Below are 20856 nucleotides of genomic sequence, written 5' to 3'. Positions count from 1 at the left end.
AGGTCCTGAAGCTGAGCGGGCTCTTCCGGGGCTTGTTCTGGGGGGTCAGGGTGGGCGGCGTCTTCCTCTGGAAGGATCGGAGGAGGAGGCGCTGACCATTCGGGCTCTTCGGGTCTGGGGACGGCACGGGCGGCCATGGACCGGGTTGTTACGCACGCCCAGTCTGGGAGGCCCAGCATCCCCAGGTGTTCTCTTCTCTCGACGGCCGCCCACGGGGAACTCTCGAGATCGTTTCCCAGGAGGCAGTCCACGGGGGCATCATCGCGGACAGTCACCTTCAGCATGCCGGACACTCCTCCCCACTCAAAGGGGACACAGGCCATCCGACATAGGCTCTCCGAATTGTCAGCTGAATGGACCGGGCAAAGGACGTTTGGCAGGATTTGTTCGGGCGTCACCAGGTGACAGCGGACGGCTGTTACACTGGCCCCGGTGTCACGTAGGGCTTCGGCCTTGCGCCCGTTGACGTTCACCCACTGGCTGTATTTTCGGGTGTTCGCTGGTAGGGGGACCCGCGGAACCATGTCTCTCCCCCCCTAGGCAGGCCAGGACCATGGCGGCAGGTTCCCACTCGGGCTGTTCCTGTTCATATTCTTCCTGCTCTTCGTACGTTTGTTCTTCTCCTAGGGCGGCAGCCGCGACCTGGCGGGGCCCGGGAGTCTGGTTCTTGGGGCAGTTCGGGTCGTTGGCATAGTGTCCGACCCGCTGGCACCGATGGCACGTGACATTGGCTCGGAACCCTGTGCGCATCGGAGGGTTCCCCCGCCCAGCCGGGGGTGGGGTGTTGTTGACAGGAGCTGCCGGAGCGGCATCTCTGCCCCGGCCCTGGCCTCCTCCTCCTCCTCGGGGACGATGAGGGCCTTGGTTGTTTCGGTTCTGCTCGGTTGGTCCACCCCGGGCCACTCGGGTGCTCTCCCACCGGTCAGCCTCAGCGGCGAGCTGCCGAGGGTCAGTCATTTTACTGTCGAGGAGGTGCTGCCTGAGCTCGACGAAGCAGTTGTTGGAGAGGTGCTCCCATACAATGAGATTGTAGAGCTGTTCGTAGGTGGTGACTCTGCTACCTTTGATCCACCCTTCGAATGCTCGGCTAAAATAGTTCACATATTCCACCCAAGTTGTACCCGGGATCCGGGTGCAGTCGCGGAACCTCTGGCGGTACATTTCGGGTGTGAGTCCATATCGAGTGAGGAGGGCGGCCTTCATGTGGTCATAGGACGTCATCTGGTGGTCCGGGAGCTGTAGCAGGGCATCGCGGCCCTCGTTGACGAACCTCCCGCATAGACCGGCGCCCCAGTCACTTCGATCGATCCGGTGGGAAGCCATGGCGATCTCATAGGCCTTGAACCACTGTTGTATGTCGTCGTTCCGATAGTATTCTCGGACGACGTCCTTGGGGATGTGGACTTTTTGTTCCGTAGCGCTTGGGGTGCGCGGTTGCTCGGGCACCCCTAGTTCTTTGTTTTGTTTCCGCATTTCGATTTCAGCTAGCTTGCGCTCGTGTTCGTATGCCAGTCTCTTTTCCTCGAGTTCTCTTTGTCTTTGCTTTTCTTCCCGCTCTTCTCGGAGCCGTAGGTGTTCTAAGTTCAGTTTTTGTTCCGCTAGTTTTAGCTCGCCGTCCATCTTGAGCCGTGCCATCTCTAATTCGTGTAGTCTGTTTCTTTCTCTTTCTTGGATCTCTTCCTGTGAGAGACCCGCTCTCCGTTCTTCGGGAGAAGGGGTGTTGATCTCCGCTGCTGCGATGTTTTGGTCCGGGGATCTGACGGCCCCGGTTTCCGCCCAAGATTCGATGGCGTGCTTGAAATCGTCTTTTGTGCTCAGACCGGTGGTAGCAATGCCTAGTTCGATGCAAAAATGTTTTAACTCACGATGGCTGTATTCTTCCAATTTCTCCATCTGGAATTTTTCGGTGGATCCGCTCTCTTTGGTTGTCATTGTGGTTTAGTCGTGGGGTGAGTCACTCTCTGTACGTACGCGTTGATTCGGATCCCACCGCTGCCACCAATGTTAGACGGGACCTGGAGGGTCGGCCGAGGACAAGGGGAGAGGTCTCCGGGGAGAGCCGTCTCCAGCTATCGTACAGACAAGTAACTTCCCCCCCACAGATGGACACCACACAAAGATAAGGTTTAACGTTCTTTATAAGCAATCTTGAAGTACGGTAGAATGGTACAAGGAGGTCAGGACTCCGGGGTCCCCTCGATTCTAGTCTCTTGGATGGGAAAGGGGGTAGCGGGACAGTCTTGTTACCAATCTGGTAGATGCGATGAAAAGATGGTTAGCTCACAATCTTCGAGCTCGGCGTTCTAGGAGGACGGGCCGCGGCAGCGCCAGCAGGTCCCGTGATGATCGTAGGTAGCAACGGTCCGCGGCAGCGCCAGCAGGTTCCGACGAAGGTGGTAGTTACAACGGTCCGCGGCAGCGCCAGCAGGTCCCGACGAGGATGAAGGTTGCAGAAGGCTGTGGCAGCGCCAGCAGGCAGGACGACAGTTCACAAGGCAGGGCTGCGGCAGCGCCAGCAGTCCGTCAAGGATGAGTTCTTCACGGTGTCCCTCGACTCCAGGATACAACTGCCTTCCTGCTCTGGAGCTGCCCCAGTTATAGGGCTGGTGCCCTTTGATGTCCGGACCCTCGCACTTGGAGGTCGGGAGGTCCGGGATGAGGGAGTCCAGACACCCAGCAGGGGGGTGGAGCCAGCGCCCGGGGGAGCTGGGGGCGATCGGCACCTGGAGGGGGAGAGCCATCGAAACTCCTCTCTCCCATTGACCTGCCAAGTGGTCCGCTCAACTCCCGGGTGGATGGTGGTGCCGGGCTGTCGGGGCCTGGCCAGGCCCAGGGTTAGGGTCGAGTTGAGGCCACGCGGCCTCGTGGTGCATGGTCCAAGATGGCGGCTGGGCCCGGGCGATGGTGTCGGTGGAGGCCCAGGCCGGTGTTACGGAGATGTTTGGGCCAGGTGTCCCGTGTGGGACGGGTTACGGGTTACTTCTGGGGGTGGCTTCTGGAGTGCCGGTGTCTGGGCTCTGTCTTGCGGGGAGGGAGCGAGCCGCCTTCTGGGGCCTGTCCAACAAGAAAATGTTGGAGTTGGGAGTCATTGAACCCTCGGATAGCCCTTGGGCTAGTCCCGTAGTTCTAGTGCCGAAGCCTCACACCCAGGGTGGTAAGAAAGAGATGAGGTTCTGCGTAGACTACAGGGGTCTCAATGCAGTCACTAAGACTGACGCGAACCCAATACCGAGGGCGGATGAGCTTATAGATAGATTGGCTTCTGCCAACTACTTAAGTACATTTGACCTGACAGCTGGGTATTGGCAAATCAGGTTAGCTGAGGACGCCAAGCCTAAGAAAGCATTTTCTACCCCTGGTGGGCATTATCAATTTGTGGTGATGCCCTTTGGTTTGAAAAATGCACCTGCCACCTTCCAAAGGTTGGTGAATCACGTTGTCACTGGGCTGGACGATTTCTGTGCGGCATATCTTGACGATATTGCTGTCTTTAGCTCCACCTGGGAGGATCACCTGGTCCACCTGCGGAAAGTGTTAGAGGCTCTGCAAGCAGCAGGTCTCACTATCAAGGCCACCAAGTGCCAGATAGGGCAGACACAGGTTGTATACTTGGGCCACCTTGTAGGTGGGGGCCAAGTTCAACCACTGGAGAGCAAAATACAGTCAATCAGGGACTGGGCTCCTCCAACCACCCAGACTCAGGTTCGAGCTTTCTTGGGCCTGACTGGTTACTACCAAAAGTTTGTCAGAAATTACGGATCGATTGTGACTCCGCTTAATGAACTGACAAGTAAGAAAATGCCAAAAAAGGTTCAGTGGACAGCGAGCTGTCAAAAAGCATTCGATGACCTAAAACAGGCCATGTGCACGGCACCTATCCTCAAGAGTCCAGACTACTCCAAACCATTCATTGTCCAAACAGATGCTTCTGAGTTGGGTGTGGGAGCTGTTCTATCTCAACTGAATTTTGATGGTGATGACCAGCCCATTGCTTTTATAAGCAGACGGCTGACCCCCAGAGAGAAAAATTGGTCAGCTATTGAGAGGGAGGCCTTTGCTGTGGTTTGGGCCCTGAAGAAACTGAGGCCATACTTGTTTGGCACTCATTTCAAGATTCAGACCGACCATAAGCCCCTCTTATGGCTAAATCAGATGAAGGGTGAAAACCCCAAACTGCTTAGGTGGTCCATTTCCCTACAGGGGATGGACTTCACAGTGGAGCATAGACCTGGCACTGATCATGGCAATGCAGATGGGCTTTCCAGGTATTTCCACTTAGAATAAGAAGACTCACCTGGTCAAGGTTAGTTTATTGTCCCAACGTTTGGGGGGGGGGGGGGGGTCATGTAGGAGAGTAGGGTCTGCAACCCTATGATCACCCAGATTTTTTGCTTTTGTTTCACTGGTTTACGACTTTCCCTGGCTGTGGGCCTGCCAATCAGACCCACAGCCTAGCTGTTCTCTCGCTAAATTGACATGTGTACCTTAGGTGCATTACCCAATTAGAACTGGGCCACCTTGTCAGACCCTGTCCCTCAGGGCATCGGCGTACCCAGGGCCTACCAGGGGCTGAAGCATGTATTATGCCACCCCTGGATGGCCATCTAAATCTGACACAACTGGCTGCACGGCAGCTGGGGCAAGGTGGCGTACTCGCCCTTTGCTTTAGATATAGTATACCTATATCTAACCCTCAAATGGACACCCGAGTTCCTATCAGTCACTCCTATGGCAGGCCTTGACAATCCTGAAGGCAGAGTGCGTGGAATCGTGTGAATTGGGCTCTGGCACGAGCCGAGCCCGGTTGCAGCTTGCGGAACCAAGACCCAATGGCTGTTCCATGATAACGCATTCCATATCGCTAACTTCGGTATCGCGTTATCAAGACATGTCGAGTAAGGTGTCATACGAATCGGGATACTGACCCCTCACCAATGCTGGCGACGGGGTTAGCATTCCACCCTTCTAGAGGGACACGACATGTACGTAACTGTGAACCCCGGTTAAAGTTAACTGAAGCCTCAGCTCCACAAAATGGACGCTGCCACCACAGACACGAGTCTGACCTCCTGCTGCTGGGAGTCCTTCCAGCGAGGAGAGCTTGGACAAAGGGTTTCCTGTCCGGGGCGGTGCTCGCACCATCCCAGACAGGGTTTTGTGTATCCTGGGAAGGCAGGGCTTTACAGGAAGGTGACTGCGGAGTGGCACCCCGGTGCTCACTACGCATCTGCCGGCTAGAACCAGTTCCAGGGGCACACCAGCCCCTGGCCTGGGGAAAGTCCGACATGGGAGAGGGGTGTAACCACCCCCCTTCCTGGCCCCACCCCTAGGGCAGGACCTGGTCACGTACCCACCCCTTTCTTTAGGAAAAAGGCAGGAGCGGGGACCCTTCCAAATTAGATCATCTTTGAATCAAGAACTACTTTCTACGAAAGGACATTCAAGACTCTTCTCAAGATTTCTCCCTTGTGGCTAAGGAGTAGTCACCCTGCATCCGCAGGCACCATCTAAGAACTCTGCGGTTTGCTGCAAGTCCTTCCTCAGGAATCCGACTGCCCAGCTCGACGAGATCCGGCTTCCCTGGCACCTCTGACCTCTACCCACATCGTCAGCCCAGCTGAGATCCGTGGGTGCGACGAGACCTCGAGGGACCGGCCATCATCAAAACCTGCACGATTTCTTAACCAGCACGACCGCCGAGGGATCCTCTGGTGAGTGCTTTGGGGTCTGAGAAGCCCCGACCCTGAGCAGCTCCAGCACCGAAGTGCAGCCTCCCAGCATCTCCACGATCTGCGTGGGACCCTTCTGCTTTTGCCGCTCATCACGTTGTCTGGTTATTAGCCGCTGGCTTGTGACCTTCTTGACAACACCCGACAACCAACGCTGCTGGTCTGGTTGCTCCAGACTGGCCTTTGCTCCCTTCTGAGAGAGGAGCACCCCGGACCCTCCTGGTCCACCCAAGACGCCATTTTAGGTACACCACGTGGCCCTGAATTTGCCAAGGTTTGTTGCCCCAATCCTGGGCCCAGAGACGCCGACAGCATCAACCTTCGTGGGACAGCTCGCACCTCCATCCTGGTCGCCGACAACGCCTCCTGGTCCGTGAGACTGCAGAGCCTAGCGTCGCCCACTCACCTAGTCGAGGTGACGATCATCCGGTGCCCTCCTGGTACCCTCTGACTACTGGCTAGTAGTACGAACTTGGTCCCCTCTGCTTTCAGGTGTCATCCATCCCTGATCCAGGCTTGGATCTCTACGAACTATCTGAACTGGTCGCCGGCCAGCAACTCCTTCCTTCCGGCTCCTGGCTCGTCAGCGAGGACTCCCGACGTCTGTAAAGACTTGTGCAGCCGCAGCCCTTGGGCTAGGTAACTTCGGCATTTCGGTGCCCGCATAGCCTCCTTATTTAAGGGTCCCGAGTCCCTACCGCTTCCGACTTGCCTTATCGGGTCCGCCCGAGACCACTAAACTTTCCGTGCCCTCGGGCACTTGTATTGATTGTGCACTTGAAGTATTTTCTTAAGAGTTTCGTTGTGTGCTTAGTACCCTGTCCTCATAAAGAGTACAGGGCTGTTGTGATTCTAATAAATACACTGTTTATTTTCATAACACTTGTGTGGTGTCCTTTCACTTGGTGTTCAAGGGGTATGTGATGGTATAACAGCTGGCTTAACACGCCCTCTAGAGTTTAGCCCGAAGACTGCTCGTATCCACGCTACTAGGATAGCTGGTCTAAGGTTGACTTACAACCAATCACCATAAGGGTCGTTTGGACTGATGCATAGTGATCACTAGAATAGTGAGCACTGCAATTCAGGCCAACTTCTCACACTAACAACCATAGTTGGTTAGGATAAGCTGGATAACCTATATGGAAGATAAACAAAATATGTAACTCAATTTCAGATTATTCAACTTGAAGTTACCCAAACAATATTGTGACAGATTGTACTTACCAACAAGCCCTCTAAGGTCCAAGTTGTGACATTTACTGGGGTATGCTGCTGTTCCGTAGTACAAAGGAATCATGGGTTGATTTGGGAAAAAAAGCACAGGCATTTGTGATGTAGAAATCAGGTAAGCAGACAACTTGCACATTGACTGAATGGATGTTCTTTCAATACCGGTAGACTTGTTCCCTCGCATGTGGTGGCTCCAAGGCAATATGTGTGCCATCAATTACATGTGGTAGACGACCCACACTATGTCGTGGAAACTGGATGAAGATGCTGATGTGTCTTAAGTTAGTTGTGACATTCCACCAAATACTGCCACACTGTATTCGAATGATCCTGTGGCCACAAAATGAAGTACTGCCATAAGTTTGACAATTGGTGTAATAGCTGTTGGATTTCTATTGTGAGGCAGAAGATCTGGCTCAAGCTGATGACATAAATCCAGAGTAGTTTGCCTATTCCATGTTTTTTTTATAACATCCCATTCTGTCATGGTAGCAAGGTCTGGGATAGTTGGTACACTTGAGGTTGTCATCTCCTCACTCTCCCTGGGTTTATATGTCTGCAATGAAAATTTATCAACATTTGTAAACATTTTGAATTTTTTTAAATAAATAACACAAATATAATGTTTATGTTAAAAATATATATGGTTTCTTGTAATATTGACATCCTTTCTTAAAAAATAAAATATTTTAACGGTCTATTGTTTAAAAGACAAGTTTGTGTAAATAACACATGTTAAATGTATTTACACATTATTATTTTTTTACTGCCAAAATACCGTCTAAACTGAAGTGAAAACAACATTGCGTAACTATGGCATTTCACCACAGTAACGCACTAAATATAAATGTTTATATTTAAATTAACAAGATACATTAGCATTTTGTATATGTAAACAAACCATTTTGAGTGGCGACGACACACTAAACAGTCGCAAACACACGATCTGATCATCTAAAATGACGGGTGCCTGACCTTGCCGTGAGAACATTTGAAATTAGACGACCATGGTGGAAGTTGACCAGGTAGTGGGTGTAAAACCACACATCGGACATAGGCTAATGTGTGTGACAGCAACGTACGAAAGTTAATAGTTGTGTCCATCTCCGTTGACGATAGCGTACGTCGTTGCCTCCTAACACTGCAGTCAACAAGACATCCACAACTTTTGCTGCTGTTTCCGACCTCTGGGAGCAGCGATGCCAGAAGGAGCAGGTGACAGGGCCCCAGCCTTCTTGTCACAGCGGCTGGCTGACAATGGAGGTCTTGTCTCTCTACACAAACCTCTATGGCTCGCCAGAGGAACAAGTACATGTTTAAAATGTATTTGTAAATCTGTCCAACTGTTTTGTTTTAATGCACAGGCTAGCATGACTCTTTAAGTTCCTGAGTGAAGTGTAGTGATTGAAGTGAAGGGTCATTTATTTTTCACATTACATAAAACAATGGTGTGAATCTTCAAGCCCTTTATGTTTAGAGAAAACAACAGCATTAGTATGTGTTGTGTGTTTTAAGGCCTACATTTTATGTGGTGTGTAATTTGAGATATATATATGTATGAATTTCATGTAAAATGTAGAAATTTCACATCAGGAAACATTAATTTTTCTTTACAACATATATAATTATTTACATATCAAATAAAAATTATGTTTGCTCTATCAATCAGCCTAGATCAGGTGTTTCCAACCAGTCGATTGGGTGCAACCAGTAGCTCCCAGACACCTACAGAGTAGCTCACAGCCTTGAGGTCATTTTCAGAGCACCAGGTAATATTTTCTTTTCAAAGATAAGGGAAGGCTGTGTTCATCTGACATCATGATCATAAGGCTACAGATAGCAGGGGCTGACAATGAACAGTGTTCAGGCAGATTTGTGGGCCAGGCTGGGGTTGAGTCAACTGAAGTACTAGGGTATTTGACTCTCTAAAAAAAATCCTTTTCAACTCAAAATTTGAGTTGTGAACAAAATGATGCTTATGAATGCTTTTAAATAGATGAAAAATAAAATGGAGAGTTACCTTAACCACTTCAGTGCTGATGACGAGCCCAGGCTCGGCTCGTCATCTGCACTGTGCTAGTGTGCTGGTGACGAGCCTGGGCTCGTCATGAGCCGTGGAACGCTCACACGCGGGGATAATTCCCCCGCTGTGTTGAGCGTTCCATTGCGCGGGCGGGCTCATGACGAGCCCAGGCTTGTCACCAGCACACGAGCACCGTGCTGCATGACGAGCCTGGGCTCGTCATCAGCGCCGCGGCGCCGTGCGCGGCACCCTCCCCCCTGCGCCGCGGGGGAATTAGCCCCGTGGTGAAGGGGTTAATTACTGAGTTAACACTGAGGTGGTATATGGCAGCACCACAAGCCATCTAGCTGCGCTGCCCTATATCAAAACAATAGGGCAGGAATGTGCTCCATCCACAAGATATAGCGCATTCCTGTCCTTTCTGCTAGTTCACAAACTGCAACCGGACACCAATGCAAGGACCCTTACACCATGGTGGATTGGTTTTCCTCATTCTATGTGTGCTGCAGAATATAGTACACATGGAAAGAGGAAAAAACTAGAAGAAATGCAAACCTTTCTCCTCATTACGCCTGATTTGGGAAGGCGTTAGTTTTGGCACTGCCCCAGATTTACGCTAGGTTGTAAATCTGGGGCGCTGAGTCAAAACCTTGCGCCTGCTTGAAGCAGGCGTATGGTGTGACGCACCATGTGGAAGATAGGCCGGGTTGGCACAGTACTGACGTTGCATCACGCCCGCAACACAACTCCAGCACTGCATCACGCCCGCAACACAACTCCAGCCCTGTGCCAACCTTACGCCGGCAGATGCGATGCGCATCTGCCTATCTTTTTCTAAATCGTTTTTGGCCACTATAGGTGTGGCAGGGTATACTCAGACATGAGTCCCTTTCTCACTGCTCCATCAGGATTCAAGCAAGCCGGGCCGAAGAAGGCTGAAATGCCAGAAACCGGTCCCCGGTAGCTTGTTTCCTTTCTGGTGAAGAATTGGCTTGGTAGTTTAGTCTGCCCTGTTCCCATGATGCACTGGGCCAGGGACAGACTGATTTGCATATAGCCAGGTTCTGAGCTGGGATGGGGCAGTGAGATAAATAACGGTGATGGATCAAGCCCTGATCTTTGGACTGGGTAAGAGTGGTCTGTTTAACTCAGACACTCTGTTCATCACCACCCCCTTTTCTAAATCGTTTTTGGCCACTATAGGTGTGGCAGGGTATACTCAGACATGAGTCCCTTTCTCACTGCTCCATCAGGATTCAAGCAAGCCGGGCCGAAGAAGGCTGAAATGCCAGAAACCGGTCCCCGGTAGCTTGTTTCCTTTCTGGTGAAGAATTGGCTTGGTAGTTTAGTCTGCCCTGTTCCCATGATGCACTGGGCCAGGGACAGACTGATTTGCATATAGCCAGGTTCTGAGCTGGGATGGGGCAGTGAGATAAATAACGGTGATGGATTAAGCCCTGATCTTTGGACTGGGTAAGAGTGGTCTGTTTAACTCAGACACTCTGTTCATCACCACCCCCTTTTCTAAATCGTTTTTGGCCACTATAGGTGTGGCAGGGTATACTCAGACATGAGTCCCTTTCTCACTGCTCCATCAGGATTCAAGCAAGCCGGGCCGAAGAAGGCTGAAATGCCAGAAACCGGTCCCCGGTAGCTTGTTTCCTTTCTGGTGAAGAATTGGCTTGGTAGTTTAGTCTGCCCTGTTCCCATGATGCACTGGGCCAGGGACAGACTGATTTGCATATAGCCAGGTTCTGAGCTGGGATGGGGCAGTGAGATAAATAACGGTGATGGATCAAGCCCTGATCTTTGGACTGGGTAAGAGTGGTCTGTTTAACTCAGACACTCTGTTCATCACCACCCCCTTTTCTAAATCGTTTTTGGCCACTATAGGTGTGGCAGGGTATACTCAGACATGAGTCCCTTTCTCACTGCTCCATCAGGATTCAAGCAAGCCGGGCCGAAGAAGGCTGAAATGCCAGAAACCGGTCCCCGGTAGCTTGTTTCCTTTCTGGTGAAGAATTGGCTTGGTAGTTTAGTCTGCCCTGTTCCCATGATGCACTGGGCCAGGGACAGACTGATTTGCATATAGCCAGGTTCTGAGCTGGGATGGGGCAGTGAGATAAATAACGGTGATGGATCAAGCCCTGATCTTTGGACTGGGTAAGAGTGGTCTGTTTAACTCAGACACTCTGTTCATCACCACCCCCTTTTCTAAATCGTTTTTGGCCACTATAGGTGTGGCAGGGTATACTCAGACATGAGTCCCTTTCTCACTGCTCCATCAGGATTCAAGCAAGCCGGGCCGAAGAAGGCTGAAATGCCAGAAACCGGTCCCCGGTAGCTTGTTTCCTTTCTGGTGAAGAATTGGCTTGGTAGTTTAGTCTGCCCTGTTCCCATGATGCACTGGGCCAGGGACAGACTGATTTGCATATAGCCAGGTTCTGAGCTGGGATGGGGCAGTGAGATAAATAACGGTGATGGATCAAGCCCTGATCTTTGGACTGGGTAAGAGTGGTCTGTTTAACTCAGACACTCTGTTCATCACCACCCCCTTTTCTAAATCGTTTTTGGCCACTATAGGTGTGGCAGGGTATACTCAGACATGAGTCCCTTTCTCACTGCTCCATCAGGATTCAAGCAAGCCGGGCCGAAGAAGGCTGAAATGCCAGAAACCGGTCCCCGGTAGCTTGTTTCCTTTCTGGTGAAGAATTGGCTTGGTAGTTTAGTCTGCCCTGTTCCCATGATGCACTGGGCCAGGGACAGACTGATTTGCATATAGCCAGGTTCTGAGCTGGGATGGGGCAGTGAGATAAATAACGGTGATGGATCAAGCCCTGATCTTTGGACTGGGTAAGAGTGGTCTGTTTAACTCAGACACTCTGTTCATCACCACCCCCTTTTCTAAATCGTTTTTGGCCACTATAGGTGTGGCAGGGTATACTCAGACATGAGTCCCTTTCTCACTGCTCCATCAGGATTCAAGCAAGCCGGGCCGAAGAAGGCTGAAATGCCAGAAACCGGTCCCCGGTAGCTTGTTTCCTTTCTGGTGAAGAATTGGCTTGGTAGTTTAGTCTGCCCTGTTCCCATGATGCACTGGGCCAGGGACAGACTGATTTGCATATAGCCAGGTTCTGAGCTGGGATGGGGCAGTGAGATAAATAACGGTGATGGATCAAGCCCTGATCTTTGGACTGGGTAAGAGTGGTCTGTTTAACTCAGACACTCTGTTCATCACCACCCCCTTTTCTAAATCGTTTTTGGCCACTATAGGTGTGGCAGGGTATACTCAGACATGAGTCCCTTTCTCACTGCTCCATCAGGATTCAAGCAAGCCGGGCCGAAGAAGGCTGAAATGCCAGAAACCGGTCCCCGGTAGCTTGTTTCCTTTCTGGTGAAGAATTGGCTTGGTAGTTTAGTCTGCCCTGTTCCCATGATGCACTGGGCCAGGGACAGACTGATTTGCATATAGCCAGGTTCTGAGCTGGGATGGGGCAGTGAGATAAATTACGGTGATGGATCAAGCCCTGATCTTTGGACTGGGTAAGAGTGGTCTGTTTAACTCAGACACTCTGTTCATCACCACCCCCTTTTCTAAATCGTTTTTGGCCACTATAGGTGTGGCAGGGTATACTCAGACATGAGTCCCTTTCTCACTGCTCCATCAGGATTCAAGCAAGCCGGGCCGAAGAAGGCTGAAATGCCAGAAACCGGTCCCCGGTAGCTTGTTTCCTTTCTGGTGAAGAATTGGCTTGGTAGTTTAGTCTGCCCTGTTCCCATGATGCACTGGGCCAGGGACAGACTGATTTGCATATAGCCAGGTTCTGAGCTGGGATGGGGCAGTGAGATAAATAACGGTGATGGATCAAGCCCTGATCTTTGGACTGGGTAAGAGTGGTCTGTTTAACTCAGACACTCTGTTCATCACCACCCCCTTTTCTAAATCGTTTTTGGCCACTATAGGTGTGGCAGGGTATACTCAGACATGAGTCCCTTTCTCACTGCTCCATCCGGATTCAAGCAAGCCGGGCCGAAGAAGGCTGAAATGCCAGAAACCGGTCCCCGGTAGCTTGTTTCCTTTCTGGTGAAGAATTGGCTTGGTAGTTTAGTCTGCCCTGTTCCCATGATGCACTGGGCCAGGGACAGACTGATTTGCATATAGCCAGGTTCTGAGCTGGGATGGGGCAGTGAGATAAAATACGGTGATGGATCAAGCCCTGATCTTTGGACTGGGTAAGAGTGGTCTGTTTAACTCAGACACTCTGTTCATCACCACCCCCTTTTCTAAATCGTTTTTGGCCACTATAGGTGTGGCAGGGTATACTCAGACATGAGTCCCTTTCTCACTGCTCCATCAGGATTCAAGCAAGCCGGGCCGAAGAAGGCTGAAATGCCAGAAACCGGTCCCCGGTAGCTTGTTTCCTTTCTGGTGAAGAATTGGCTTGGTAGTTTAGTCTGCCCTGTTCCCATGATGCACTGGGCCAGGGACAGACTGATTTGCATATAGCCAGGTTCTGAGCTGGGATGGGGCAGTGAGATAAATAACGGTGATGGATCAAGCCCTGATCTTTGGACTGGGTAAGAGTGGTCTGTTTAACTCAGACACTCTGTTCATCACCACCCCCTTTTCTAAATTATCTTTGTCCCATGGCCCACCGTATTGTAAATGCGGCCCATCCGTGGTGGAGCAACAAGGCATTGTGTGTCGCACATTTCTTGGCGCATCCCTGCTGATTTGCAGGGATGCGCCAGGTAACGTAAATCTGCCCCGTGGTTTTCACTGCTTCAAGTATGACTGCTTTCAGAGAGGTACTCAGTTTATGCATGAACAGCGTGAAAAAGAAAATCTGAGTTCCACCGGCTCAAGACCGCTGACAGCTACCCCGCTGTGAGAATGACCCCCAGTGATTGTCATTCTATGTTAGGAAGGGTCCAGTGGGACAGGTCAGTCACAACTTTTTCCTGCAAAGCCTCAGATAAACCGTCCTGCAGGGCATATAACTGAGAATAAAACTGTGCAAAGGACTAGGCGATGGCACCGTCCCTGGTGACTCCTGACTTATCCTGGTCCGAGAAGTATAGGATTATGGTGTGCTGCCATAGATTGGAACACACACAATGGGGGAGTTTGCTACCCTTGTTTCCCCACTGGTAAATACATGTTTTCAAGGCGAGTCAAATGGTCCTCGCCTCATCTAATAATCTGTGTTGTAAAGCAGTTTCTGTACGAACCCGTTTTCTATGTAGTCTCTTATTGGAGCTCCCTAGGCAACGGATCTCAAGATCCGGTATCTGACACTCCAGGGCATTGACCAATTGCTGCTTTTGCCTGTCGAGAAGGTTATGATAGTCAGTCAGATGGTAGCTTTGCAGGTTTTCCACATGATGCCTAAGGAGTTTACTGATTCCTGATTACATGCAAAATACTTGTCAATTGTCTCACCTACTTATATGTGCTGTGCATGTCTTAACCCAAATAGACCAAGGGGCAAGCCTCCACTTTAGCAGATGCCTTTGTGGCTGGCCGGTTTGCACAGCTCCATTAGAGAATGCTCTAAAAGGTTGTGGCCAGGATCCAAGTGTCCGTTGCCCTCTGTATCTCAGTTTTGGACAGAAGGAAGTAATTGAGGCATGGGAATGTGGTGCGTACTGGAGTGAAATGTGTAGTCTCTTTCCCTTAGGTTGTAGAGTCGCCAGCCATCAGCAAGCCTAATGCTTTCATGAAGTGCGCCATCAATGAACAGCCAGTGATAGTTATGTACCCTCTCCAGGTTGTGGCTGCGTGCTTGTCTACGACCCTCTTTCAGTCTCCCCCAATCACCACAGCCCCCTCACCTCCAGGAAGACCTTCCATCAGTCTTTTTAAGGCTACTAGAAAAGATGCACTAAGAAATTAAGGGGCGTAGACATTGACTAACATCAGGTGTTCCCCATTCAGGAGGCCCTTAACAGCCATATACTTCCCCCATTGATCTGACCAGTGGAATTGAAAAAACATAAAACAACCTTAAAATATACAGCTTGGGAGGATCCAGTACAAGTGTGTGCTAGTAAAGACAGTTCCCTCTTTTTATATAAAACTCTTTATTCAAGACTGATTAAATCAATGTATCACTGTTACAAATTGGTACATGTATTATTCATCAGTCACATTTTCTTTTTTCTCCCCAACCAAAATTAAGGAAAACACATTATAGGTCGTCATATTGCCTACAGCCCATCGTGCAACAGGAGAGACTGTCTACAAATATGAAACTACGAATAAAGTCTAACATTCCCATGTCTGTGCCCAATAGTGACATGTCATTCCAGCTCCATCGTGGGTAGAGCCAGTAGTGTTCATCCAGCTCCTCCATACATAACCAGGATAAAGCAACTCTTTTCCCTCCCTCCCTCCCTCCCCAACAGTCCCACCCAGTCCCCTCCCTCGTCTCCTGGTCGCAGCGAAGTAGCTACAATATAGTGCCTTCTGATTTATATCTTAAATGTGTAGACCGTAATATAAGTATACAAATTGCCTGTACGCTGCCCGGGGTGTCATAATGTCCTATCCACCCGGCTCTATACACTGTGTAGGCATCATGCCCTATCTCCTTGTGACGGTATAAGGTCTATCCCCTCCAGATTCATCAACATTACCTCCCATTCCTGTGCTATAGGATACTTCCGTTGACCTTTCTCCTCCTCTCTTCTAAGAGCTGACCCCTCCGCTCGGCCCCATTTCACAAGGTCCGTCTGCCACACTGCCGTTTTGGGTGGCCTGGGGGATTTCCATCTCATCGTTAGTGCCCTGACCGCTAATAGTAGGGCCAGGTCTAGGAATTTCAATTGGGCCTTCAGCTGTTTAGGTCTGTTACGAGATCCCACTAAGCCGTACAGGGCCTCCTCAGGTACTGGCAACTGAGTAATGGTCCTTAATACCGGACATATCTCTACCCAATATCCCCGCAGGTGTGCACAGGCCCAGAGCATGTGGAGGAATCCAGCCTCATCTGCCCCGCAACGCGGGCAAACCAGTTCCCTCTTCTGGCAGGTGATTAATAAGCCCTTTTCAGGTCTCGCCTACGCAGAGCACATGCGCTGTATAGGCAAAAGACCTTTAGTCATCGGCACAGCTTTTTAGCCAAAAACGTGCACGCGTTCCATTGCCTTCAATGGCAACGAGTGCACGTTTGGCCATTCCCTTGCGGGAGCGAGCTTTGGCAACATATGTTTGCTAGCTCCCGCTGGCAACATATGTTTTCTAACTCCCACAAGGGAAGCGCAGGCCCCCTCCTCTCTCCCCTCCCCTTGCTGCCTGCTTTCAGCGCAGGCGCCCGCGCTTGTTCTAATGAGCTTTATTTTTCACTATATCTTTAGCGTGGCCGCGAGCTCTTTTTATATGTAGCAGCTTAACAAGTATGTGCTAGCATCTGCCACCAGATATGCCAAAATCTGTAAACACTAAAAGCAAACTGTATTTCTAAAATTGTCTATGCATGACGCTAAGCACAGGCGTGGTTTTGAGCCTCTGTTTATAAATCACCCCCCTCCCACTGTCAAGTACTTGTTTACAATTGCTTTTTCACTATAAAATGGAACGGGCAGTGCTCAGTAAGAAGAGCGTTACCTCCCACACTGTGAACAAGCTGGCCCATCTCCACATAGCGGCTGTTGCACATGTTTAAATAAATCGTGTACTCTTGAGCACAGAAGACCCTCCCAACAAAGGAGGGCGCCTTACAAATGCAAAAAAAGTGGACAAGGGACAGAAAGGAATTATGTGCTTATCAGCTTCAAAGCTATAATCTGTATAAAAAGCGAATGGAAAAGATTTTTCAGATTGCAACAAAGGACAGCACCGGAATACAAGCCATCTGCTTTATTACCATGCAGGTATATATAAACTACTCTATTCCAGCTTTAACGAGACGCACTAAACTAATCCCCTCCAAATGGCCCACTCTGAGGCTTACTGAGCCACAATAGAGGTCTGCGCTGGAGGGCACTTCAATCCCGCCATAAATGATAGTGCTGATGAACGGTTTGAAATGTTTTTCAGCCCCTCTGTTAACCAAAGCCCCATGCTCTCTCTCTCTCTCTTTCTGTCGCTCTATTCTCTCACACTCTCTCGCTCGCCCTCTCTCTCTGGTCTATCTACCTGCCGCTTCTCTCTCTATTCTCTCCCTTGTGTCTCTCTAGTCTTTCTCTCAGGTCTGTCATTCAGTCTCACTCTTTTTGTAGTCACTCTTTAATCCCCCCTCTCGCTACATGCCTTCTTCTCTCAGTTTCTTCCTCCCTCTCTCTTAATCTCTTTTCTCTTATTTTCTCCGCTACCCCTTTTTAACCTTTTCTCTCCTCATATCGCTCCCATCTTCTTCTGCACACTCTTATCTCTTTTTTCCTTTTCGGCCTCTTCTCGTTTTTTAATCAATTGTTGTTATATCTCACTCTCTCTTTTATTCTCACCTTCCCCTCTCTTTTTTCTCATTCCCATCTGTCTCCCCTCTTCCTCGCTCAACCATTCTCTGTCCTTTCCGCTTTTCTTCCCTCTCTTGCTCCATGCCTGCCTCGCTTTTTCTCTCTTTAATTTATTTTGCTCTCTTTCCTGTCTCATTTATTCTAAGTCACATACATGTATTAGTACCTAATTAGAGAGCCAGTGTTTCAAGGCAAGTGACAGCTGTATGTCAAACTATTCTGTATTTTCAGTCCGGTTTCTAGTGATGTTTACTACTTCACACCCTCACACACCCTCGCAAGACCTCTGTGACTCACTCGCCTTGTTCTTTCACCGGGAGATTGCCGACATACACAGCAGCTTCGGCGCACAAACCACGCACCCAACCACCGAACCAGCGCACCCAACCACCAACCTCTGCACCTGGACCTCGGTCAGCACCGAAGACACCGCCCGCACGATGAGGACCATCCACTCCGGCTCCCCTACCGACCCATGCCCACACCACATCTTCAACAAAGCCGGCTCCATCATCGCACACCAACTCCGGGACATCATCAACAGCTCCTTTGCATCCGCCACCTTCCCGGAGAGCTGGAAACATGCCGAGCTCAGCGCCCTCCTGAAGAAACCCACCGCGGACCCCACTGACCTCAAGAACTTCCGCCCCATCTCGCTCCTCCCTTTTCCAGCCAAAGACATCGAAAAGACCGTCAACAAGCAACTCTCCGAATTCCTCGAGACAAACAGATCCCTTGACCCGTCGCAGTCCGGTTTCCGAGCAAACCACAGCACCGAGACCGCCCTCATCGCAGCAACCGACGACATCAGGGCCCTGCTCGACAACGGGGAAACAGCTGCCCTCATCCTCCTGGACCTCTCAGCTGCCTTCGACACGGTATGCCACTGCACCCTGATACAGCGCCTCAGCAACACCGGAATCCAAGGAACAGCCTTGGAGTGGATCATCTCGTTCCTCGCCGGAAGAACCCAGAGAGTCCGCCTTCCACCGTTCCGAACCGCGGCCACCGAAGTCATCTGCGGCATTCCACAGGGATCCTCGCTCAGCCCCACCCTCTTCAACGTCTACATGAGCCCCCTTGCAGCCATCGCACGCCAACACAACCTTAACATCATCTCCTACGCCGACGACACCCAGCTGATCCTCTCCCTCACCAACGACCCCGCCACCGCCAGAGCCAACCTCCAGGAAGGAATGAAAGACGTCGCGGAATGGATGAAGCTCAGCCATCTGAAACTGAACTCAGACAAGACAGAAGTCCTCATCCTGGGACAATCCCCCTCCGCCTGGGACGACTCCTGGTGGCCCCCTGCCCTGGGCACCGCACCCAAGACAACGGACCATGCTCGCAACCTGGACTCCTCCCTCACAATGACCAAGCAAGTCAACACCGTCTCGTCATTCTGTTTCAACACCCTGCGCATGCTCCGAAAGATCTTCCGGTGGATCCCCACCGCAACCAGAAAGACTGTCACCTATGCCCTCGTCACCAGCCGCCTGGACTACGGGAACACCCTCTTCGCTGGAACCACAGCCAAACTCCAGAAACGACTCCAGCGCATACAGAACGCATCGGCACGAATCATCCTGGACATCCCCCGCCACAGCCACGTCTCTGCCCATCTGAAAGACCTGCATTGGCTCCCCGTCAGCAAAAGGATCACGTTCAGACTCCTCACCCACGCACACAAGGCTCTCCACGACATGGGCCCCAAGTACCTCAACAACCGCCTCACTTTCTACACACCCACCCGCCAGCTTCGACCCCCAGCCTCGCTCTCGACACTGTCCCACGGATTTGCCCCCCCCCCCCCCCCCGAGATCCTCACGGGTGAGTAGCGCGCTATACAAATCTGATGATTGATTGACTTTCTCTCAGTTTCTATATAGCCCGAACTCAACTGGAAAGGTTTGGAGCACTTTACAAGATCAATACTTATATTATAGACGAGCACGTTAACTTTGCTTTAGGCCCATGGAGATTACGTGACTTACCCAGGATCATAGGGTGTTAAACCAACGTTGGGACTCCAACATAGTTCCAAAAGCGGCAGCTGTAGCCCTTAAGCCATATGTCATCCCCACCATTTTCCTGTTAATCTCTCAATTTGCACACTATTCTCCCCCTTTCACCTGCACGCTTTACCCATCCCAAAGCACTTAATCGCCACTAACTAAACACTTATAAGGTCCCAAATGCGAGACCTATTGGCTATGCCAATGCTTGTTTATAAATGATAATAGTCCTGCTTCATGCTATCATATTTCAGCGGACAAATGGATAGAACATTTTGAAGGGGTCTATAACTGCATGCCTGTTTCAACAAGGGGCGTAGTGGGAGGGCCTGTGACAAGGTCCTCCAACCTTGATTTTACGTTAGCTGAAGTTATTCAGGGTATTCTAGCTCTATCAGGAAATAAAGCCCCTGGGCCTGATGGTATTCCCCCTGATTGGTTTATTGATGATGTTAAGATTTGGGGGCCAGCTTGACAATTGTTCTAAATGCAGCAGTGAGAGAGGGCTCCCGCCCTCATGGTTTGCCTCCGTAATAGTCCCTGTATTTAAGATAAGTGGTAGAGATAATCTTCAATACTACCAGCGAATATCCTTGATTGATGCTGTTGTAAAGGTCCTGGGTAGAGTGCTATTAGGGAGGTTAATACAGTGGGTGGATAATCCTTTTAGGCCAGGAAAATACATAATTGATCAATGCCTGAATTTATATATGATTACTCATAAGTACACCGTAGCCCGGTCTGAGTCGATTCAGCTGCCTTTTATGGACCTTAAATCCGCCTTTGACTGGGTCAATTGAAATAAGCAATGGAGTATGCTCTTTAGATAGGGGTGAAACCTGATATTGTGTACTATTTAAGTGTTTTGAACGCAAATACCTCAGCTTCTGTTCTGCATACTCAGGGTTTGGCCTGTACCACATCTTTTAGAATAAGCAAGGGTGTTCGACAGGGGTGTATACTTACCCCTTTTTGTTTATCCTTATATAAATGGGTTGGAGCAAGCCCTTCTCTCTCTGAGAGCTGTCTGTTCAAAGGTAGGGGCGAGATCGCTCACCGGTGCTGCTACATGCATATGACACGGTTGATGACCAGGACTGCGGTTGACCTACAGATGTTATTAGATACATTTGCAGCCTATATGGAAAGCCTGGATCTCTCCATTAATTTAATAAATCTTATGTCATGATAATAGTTGGCCATGATCAACTAGAACAAAATCTTTAAGGTGGGTAATCATACCCTAGCCCACGTTTCATCCGTTTCTTATCTTGGGGTCTTGTGTGACTCCAGTTTGAATTGGAAGCCTTTGATTCCAAGAGCTTCTATAGGTTATTGCAACTGTGTCTAGCTTTGCTTATAGATTGGGGAGTTGGCCGCACCAAGTTTGAAC

The sequence above is a fragment of the Lissotriton vulgaris genome, chromosome 5 (genome assembly GCF_964263255.1).
Source record: "Lissotriton vulgaris chromosome 5, aLisVul1.2, whole genome shotgun sequence".
Taxonomy (NCBI): Eukaryota; Metazoa; Chordata; class Amphibia; order Caudata; family Salamandridae; genus Lissotriton; species Lissotriton vulgaris.
This window is presented reverse-complemented; position numbering follows the sequence as displayed.